This window comes from Cucurbita maxima, unplaced genomic scaffold (genome assembly GCF_002738345.1).
Source record: "Cucurbita maxima cultivar Rimu unplaced genomic scaffold, Cmax_1.0 Cma_Scf00075, whole genome shotgun sequence".
In the NCBI taxonomy this organism is placed as follows: Eukaryota; Viridiplantae; Streptophyta; class Magnoliopsida; order Cucurbitales; family Cucurbitaceae; genus Cucurbita; species Cucurbita maxima.
Genome location: NW_019272091.1, coordinates 68,249 through 76,914, shown reverse-complemented (window position 1 = coordinate 76,914; position 8,666 = coordinate 68,249). Strand labels below are relative to the sequence as shown.

The following is an 8,666-nucleotide window of genomic DNA, read 5'->3' as shown; positions in this document are numbered from 1 at the left end:
TTATTTGTCTGTATTTTTCTCGATTTCGATATTAACCTAATTTTAATGGGAAATTATGTCCAACCAGAAGAATTTTAGAAATTTTTAGCACCTATTCTATGGAAAATCGACCTAGACATGATCACTCACATAAAGTTGTTACTACATACATGACATGATTAATGTGTAGGCAAAATATTCATATAAAATATTTCATAAAAGGTGTCATGGGGCTCCCACGTTCCTAATAAAATCTTTAAAACAATAATGTGAAAAATAAATCATGTGAAGTTTAGATAAAATAATGAAAAATAAAAACACTGACATGAACTAACCTAAGGATTACTAAATAGACATAAATTGTATCTACCTACCTCTAGTTCCATGGCTTTCGTCACGGCGTCCCCATCCGTACCTTGGTGCCTAACCTTTACCTGAAAAATAAGTGTATTACGTGGTTTAAGTAGTTTAAGAAATACGTAGTAAGTAACTGTACATTTGGTGTCTAGAAATACAAACACATGTGACATGATAGGTTCTAATGGCATTGCCTTAGGTAGCTTTCCAGTTCCGGCAAGGTTGGATGTATAGTACTTTTCTATACACGACCGAACCACGAGCACGAGGACCCACCTGAGGGCTCATGTATTGTCTAGGCCTGTCTCAGTGGACTAGCACTCGCTAATGTGCTTTCAGACACCATGGAGGGAAAGGGTCTGCGTAACATTGGGACGAACATAATTGTCGTAAGTCGTAAAGTACACATTTGTATTAATCATAATAGAAAATTATCACGATGCATATGATACACAAAAATTCAGGAGGTCCCCATGCCTTAAAATAACGACATAAATTTATATTGCAAGTCAAACCTCCAATTCCATTTATAACGTAATTATGCAGACATAATTATCAAATCTTTCATATACACGTCCTAACACATCATAGATTATCATCATAATAACATATTATTATAACATATCACACTATAGTCTAGCTTATAAACATGGCATAACACGACATTGGATAGCATAACAATTATAATTATGACATGCTCAAGGGAAACACATATGCATTATAATACGCAATACAATTCATCCAACCAAGCAAATAATAGAGTCACTTACTCGATAGGTTTAGCAAGGGTTGTTAGTTTATCTTTAGAGCTAGTCTAATTTGGTGGTGGCTTAATGAGACATTTTGGGATTAATAAAACTTATAATATGTTGCATGAACACTTCTTTTGATCGAAGATGAAGTACGATGTTCACAAGTTTTGTAGTCAAGAATAATTGTTTAGGGATTATGCAAAGCATGTTGCTGCCTTATTCTTTAGGGAAGTAGTAAGATTACATGGAAACCCAAGAATAATTGTTAGAGATACGGATGTTAAACTTTTAAGTCACTTTTGGAATGTATTGTAGGGTAAGTTGGGTACCAAGTTGTTGTTTTCAACTACATGTCATCCTCAGACAGATAGGATAGTTATTATTTCTAAGAATATTAAGTTTTGAGACGAAAGTTTGTCATTTGTAGAGAGAGCAATTCATAGTACCACTCATTGTTATTCTTTTGAAGTTGTTTATGAATTTATTCCACTTATGCTTCTTGATTTGTTTCCTATTCTTTCTAATATTTTTTTGTGAGTGAAGCAGCAAAAGTAAGACACATTTAATCAAAGTATTGCATAAAGAGGTGAAGGGTTGCTTCAGGAATTAACAAAGAATGGAAGAAAATTATTTTTCAACGATGACTGGCTTGTGATACATTTTCACAAAGAGCGATTCACATCTCAAAGAAAGACCAAGTTACATCAATGAGGGATGACCCTCGTCAAGTTCTTATTCTGAAAAGAATTAATAACAATGTCTATAAAATTGATCTTCTCGGAGAAATTTCAGTATGTTCTATTTACAATGTTAATGACTTGACTCCTTTTGATGTAGGTGATAATTTTCGTGATACGAGGACGAATCCTTTTGATGAGAGGAAAGATGAACACGGAGCATTATATACTTTCAAATATATGTATATCGAATATTATATACTTTTGTTTTAAAATATCCTAAATGCATGTATAAATCATATTCAATAAAACTATATTATTAAAATTAAAAAAGAAGCTCATTCGTGTTATAATATATGTATTTAAAAATAGTATAGAGTGAATGAATAGTTTAAAAATAGTATAAAATATTGAGGTATGAGAAATTTAAAATATATATAAAATATATAATATATATATAAAAGAAACTAAAATTAGTAATGTAATAAAAGATGAATCCAATTGGAGTCGAACTTACACATGCTAATTCGCCCGAATTCAAGCTCAGATGACTGGACTCATGGGATTTCAGTTCTATCAACCCATGCACCAAGGAGAACCGGAATGTTGTACAAGATTTAGAAGCCGTAAGTAATTTTAGCCTTAATCTCGCGAGTTTTAAAATATCTAAAACAAAATTTTTCTTTAGGTAATTTTTAAAATTTCTAGTTTAAAGTACATAAACATATTTTTAAAATTTTTACCAATAAATCTATATAATGACTATAATAATATTTTGGGATAATATTTTGGTTATAATGTATTTAAATAAAATATAATTTTAGTAGTGACATAATATTCGATGCCAGAAACTTTATTTTAAAATATTTAACCATCTTTTATCATTATTTTCTTAATTTCTTTTTCATTTAAAAAGTGAACCAGATTCTAAATAATGAATGGTCAAGCTTTAAACTTTATTTAAAAGGAATTAATAAAATAAAAAATCAGTTAAGAGAATTAAGAAAGTTGAGGTGACCATCCCACCCTATTATGGAATATATGTTGTATTAACAAAATTTTACACAACACTTTTAACTAATTGATAAGATAAGGAACCACTACAAGGGGAGTAAGATTCGGATTACCTTGTTGATCGAATATCTCAAGGCAAGAACATTGTTAGAGATTCGAATCACTCCACAAGCAAGATCGATCATGTCTAGCTTGAATGATTCTTGTTGATCAAATACCTCAAACAATTGTTTGAGATTTGAATCACTCCACAAGCAAGATTGATCATGTCGAGCTTGAATGATTCGATATGCAACCTAACTACATAGAATTGCAAAGAAACTTAGTCATTGGCTAAAGAAGAGCACAAATGCTTCTTTTACTACATTTTCCAAGTCTCTTACAAATACAACATACATGGCTTTATATAACCTCAAAATAAAAGTACTAGGCATTCCAAGAATTGTAACATTCATACTTAATGGTCATAATTAATAATTATGTAATTGTAACCTAAAGTAAATAAAAAGTCCTATAAACTCTAAATTGTAACCCACCCAAAATTTATAACAATCAAACTTCACTTTCTTCAATGTGGTATGCATTGAAACATCTTTTGATAATTTTGACAACTTTTTCTTCACATCGTCATTGAAATATATTGTATGATTGATGTTTTTTAGTTCATATCACTAATTGTGTTTAAATATAACCACGTACCACTCATTTTGGCTATATTTATGTATATATAAGAGATAGAATCTAATTAAGTTTGTAAAAAAGTGTGAACAATCTTGGAGAAGAAAATGAAGTCTCTAAGCATATTTTGTTTAATCGTGTTGGTTACCTTGGCATCGAACAATATAATGAAGTTTTGTTTTGCAGAATCTAAGTTACAATTATCGTTATCTCGATGGAAAGTGACTATTTTAAATGGGATGACTACTTCAACTTTAATTGTTCATTCCAAGTCAGCAAATGACGATCTGGGCGAGCACGTACTCCGTACTGGAGAAAATTACAGCTGGAGTTTTAAAGAAAATTTTTGTATTTCTACGTTGTTTTCGTTCCATTTTAGTAGCAAATATGGACAAGTTAATGGAGATGTTTTTTGGCCAGTAAAAGGGTATTGGTTTAATGATCAATGTGATGATAATAATTGCATTTGGGCCGGTCGAGAGGAAGGTATTTACTTATATTTTGGATCTCTCAATATATTCAAGTTAATGTATCATTGGAAATGATGCACTTTAACATTCATTCAATTTTAATAAATAATTTTATGAATAAAAATGTTAGATGTCTTTTTTGAGGTTAAAAAGTTCCATTCCAATGAAATTTGATTTTCAAAATTTTAAAACTTATATTATATCTTCAAACTAATTAGTTAGGATAGGATATATAATTTATATATAAAGGATATATAAAGTAGGAAGTTAGATTTAGGAACTTTTAGTGATTGAATAAGGAAAGAGAAGACGACTATTCAGGTTTGTGTTGTAAGAGAAAAGTTCTAAAATTCTCAAAACTCTAGCTTGGCCACAAATCAAATACAGGAAGTTTTCCTATAAGAACCCGAAATTTTCTATTTAATTTTGCTGATGTATACGAACAATAAACATTGAATATGTAGAAGACTTCAATTAAATTCCATAAAACATCATGAGTGGACTTGTTGGGATATGGAGAGATATGCTACAGATATATTTGGAAGATATTTACTAGAGTTGTTGAGATAGGGATAGATCTAAGAGATAAAGATAGGATAGAGATATATAGGGTAGATAATTGGTAAAGATTGGATAGAGATATATTTGTTAGATTATATGTTTGTGTTAAATCTTTGGAAGCTATATTTAGTAAATTGAAACCACCCACGTAGCTCTCTATTGTTGTACAGGTCATAAATAATAAAACTTTAGCCAATATTCATCTTTGTATCTTCTCTCTCCTGTTTTTGTGTTCATCTTGATGAGTGTGTGCAAGCGATCCTAACAATTGGTATCAGAGCTAACAACTGGTATCGATCCTAATAGGACTTACGTGTTTTGAAAACATCTTTAAAACGACACAAGAAAAGACTAAATAAAATAAATAAACGTTTAAGTTAAAAACATCCTATTCTAGCCTAAGTCTAAAAAAAATAAATACCACTATCCTATGCATGTGTCATGGTCTCGAGTTGCGATATCGTCGTCAGCTATACAGGAATACCTTGCCTTAACCTGAAAAATGTAGTAGCACATGACTTGAGTATTCTTGAGTATTTAAAAAAATACTCAGTAAGTGACCTCACTATTGGGGTTAAATGCAAGAACATGCGAATGGACTATCCTTTCAATCTATCTACTTACAGTACTGTCCTAACGGGTAATTTGGTCGTGTACCATATACTCTACACACAGCCAGTACGCTGACTAGTCAGTTCGTACACTGCTGGGCAACTTTCCTTGTCGGGCGAGCATACTCTGGGAGTTCCTTAGGCCGGATACCCGTTAGAACTAGTAACCGTCACGGCAGCGCTATGCAAAACATAACGATTGTTGTCCTGCCATTGGATGTACGCGTTCGTACCCTCTGATGGAATAGGGGTATCCTCAAATGCATGAGCACACATAATGCATGAGGTCCCAAATATTTCTACTTTTATAATTAATGAATATAACCCGGCTATCATCTTTCATGCTTAACATGTCATTTCTCATTTTTTAGTCTACGTATCATACTTATCCTAACGGGGTTACATTTCATCTATAATTATATTTTTAATAAAAATCTTATTTTTCATGGTTACTGTTGTATAAAAAAAGTGTATAAAAAAAAGTAGATTCCAAATTCGAGTCTTTAACGACTGAATCTTTTTTTTTTTATCTATATTTATTCTTTCGCCTTCTAATTTTGTTCTCATGTATTCTAAATTTCTAGTGGATCCCTGTTTCTAAATCTTTCCTTATCTCAATGTTTTTCGTTCACAAATTTTCTTGGCCATTCTATTTTAAATTTATTCATTTGGCTACTGATATAAATTTAACCTAATATTACTATTGTGACCTCATTTACTAGCATTAGTATAAATTATTGTCATTTAGTTTTTTACTCAAAGCTAAACCATTTTAATAATTTAATGAAGGTCTACCTGTGATTTCTAAAAAAGAAATGAAGATTTAATCAGATTTATCTTCACCTAAATCTTCCTGAATCTCACCTGCTTAAAGGTCATTCTTTCTTTTTTTTTCTCAAGTAAACCTGGGAATTGTTGTTTTTCTGTTTCTTTTTGCAATAAATGTTACTAGGGTAAGGATGGGTTGAAGAGATAATTGTGGGAAGGGATGAGAGGTTATAGTGGAGAGAGGGGGAAATGTTGTTTTTTCTTCTATTTATTTATTTATTATTATTATTATTATTTAATTATTATTTAACTATTATTTAACTATTATTTATAATTATTTTTATTTGTTTAATTCTTTATTCTAAGGGTTCTTTATTAAGTCTTAAATTACAACTAAACAAAAAATTTTAACCAGTATACCCTCGTCCATATGAGTAAACATTTTTTTGCATGCATAAAACTTTCGTAAGCCTATCACTTGGTATTCATAAAATCTTTGATTTCTTATAACGCGTCTTGATAGATAGTTATGTATTTTAAATCTTAATTTATACTCCAAATTTTTTATAATTTTTAAAATCTTTCATACTTGGCCTTCTAGGATCTTGAAAACGTCATAGAATTTTCATAAGGGTCTTTTGGTCATTTACTACCCTAAATCTTGGTTTAATTCTTCAACATATTCCAATGGCCTTGTAACTTTGTGTAATTCGTTTACACCATGACACAAGGCTCCTCATCAAATTTGATGTTATTTTTAGGTCATTTTGGTCATAAACTAGTGGTACATAATTATAGGGTCATTTTAATCATTTTACACCTATACTTGGTTTAGCCCGTTATCATAACCTAATGGTCACCAAATTTCGTACATAAGATTATCATGCCATATTAAGCCTTCTCATGGGCAACATGATTCATCTAACTCAAGTGCTTCATTGAAATAAATGTTCATGTGTACAGTAATGTTGACAAACTTACTCAATCGGAATAGTTTTTAACTTCTTTTTTTTTTTTTTAATCTACTTAGTTTTACTAGTTTCTGCTTTACATTGTTCTCCAAATCAAATTCTCTCAACTTAGCTTTAGGTTCACTAATTGAATTTTATGTCCATACATTCTCAAAATCTCATTTTAAAATATCCAAAATGACATTTTCTTTTGATCCAAATTTTTTTCTCTCTCCTTATCATTAAAGAAAGACAAAGAAAAATTCCACTTTAGAAACATTCCCATAATTTATCTTAAGCTTCCAACCCATAGCTCATGATAGAACTAGGATTGATATTTTCTCTTTCCTACTGACACGCACTCATATCTTTGCTTCTCGAGTCAATCTCTAATTTTAATCATCCTCCCCAATAAGATATTACGGTGCTGGTTTAGACCAAAATTTTGTTACAGTCCAATTCTGACTGGTAATAGATACCGGGGCTTTGCAATATTTGACTGATCACAATTTTGTATAGTCTATTTAGTATAGAAGTTCCGAGGGAATTCATTAGAGGAATGTTTCCAATTAAAATTGTAAGTTCTCTATATTTTTAATAATTAAAAAGAAAGAAAGAATTGTTTTCCTTTCCTCATTATTGTTTGTAATTGTATTGTTTGTAAGTGTCTACTTGATTTGGTTCATCATTAATGTCTATCTTTGTAGATGAATTCCAAATACAAATTTGCCTATTTTTCCATACAAAATCAAGAAATTTGTAATACTTTTTCTCTTTCAACTACCTACCCCAATTCTAGTAAATTTTGTGAGTCAAAATCATGACATGAAATTGGTTAAAAACTCCACCCTAACCCAATGCAAATTGAATGCACTAGTAAATCACAAAGATGTACGAACAACTTACTATATATTGATTTGTGGTCAAGCTAGAGTTTGAGAATTTGGTAACTTGCATTGGAAACATTGTCAAATAGGCTTTTCTCTTGGTATACCTTATCTAGTATAGCCCAAAACTAATGTTCCTATAACCATAACGGAAAGGCATCACAACCCTTTCAACGCCTTTGTAATAGCAAGAATGAGCTTAACAAAATTCTCTTCTAAAAATTGGTATTATATAAGCATGGTGGATATCCTCAAAGTCCTATTGACGAATTAATGCGTGCCACAGGTTAAGGTAGGAGCTTCTGTACTCAGCCCATGTGTTGAGGAATGTGAGAGTACGTAAGTTGCAATTTTATCTTGATCGACATCTATTCAACTGTTTTTTGATACCGATTTTTTTTTCTTTTTTTGTTGAAGTATGGTCTTTCAATGAATTTTTTGAAAATATGGCATCCCTAAAATTATGTGTAACACACGAACTGGATTCCTACATAAATTTTCTTTGTCTTTTTCCTTTAATTTGTAATTTGTTGGATGTTATTTAATAACTTAAAATCTAAATTTCAGGTTGTGATAGAAAAGAAAAAATTCATAGAAAATCTCCCTCAACCTACAAGTGAAAAAAAAAATTAGGAAAAGTTTGTTAAATGAGGGTTATGTAACTAAAAAAATAAAAATGAAAAATGAAATTGTTAGGGCTTTGAGAGAGAGGAAGACGGAGAACCGAAAAAAAATCCACTCCAACAAGTGGCTTAGAGGCTTAGAGTTGGAAATTGGCTAAGTTCCTTCACAAGAACTTGTTAGAGGTTTTGTCGAACCAAGATTACAAGGTAATGTATTTATTTTCAATTTTTCTTTAGATATATGTTTTGGTTGGTAATTAGTTATGTGATTTTAATATATTCATATAAGGCAGATTCCTAATTTAAGTAAACCTATGTTTTTTTTTTTTTTTTTTTTTT

General features: G+C 30.6%; 1 long non-coding RNA gene across 2 annotated transcripts; it reads left to right on the top strand.

Moving 5' to 3' along the window:
- The first annotated feature begins 1,488 nt into the window (after positions 1-1,488).
- Positions 1,489-1,962, top strand: LOC111472495. Of its 2 annotated transcripts, none has more exons than XR_002715426.1 (2): positions 1,489-1,530; positions 1,632-1,962. It is a non-coding gene; the product is annotated as an uncharacterized LOC111472495 (long non-coding RNA). The 2 variants fall into 2 exon arrangements; XR_002715427.1 differs by having other exon boundaries at positions 1,501-1,530; positions 1,635-1,962.
- The last annotated feature ends 6,704 nt before the right edge of the window (positions 1,963-8,666 follow it).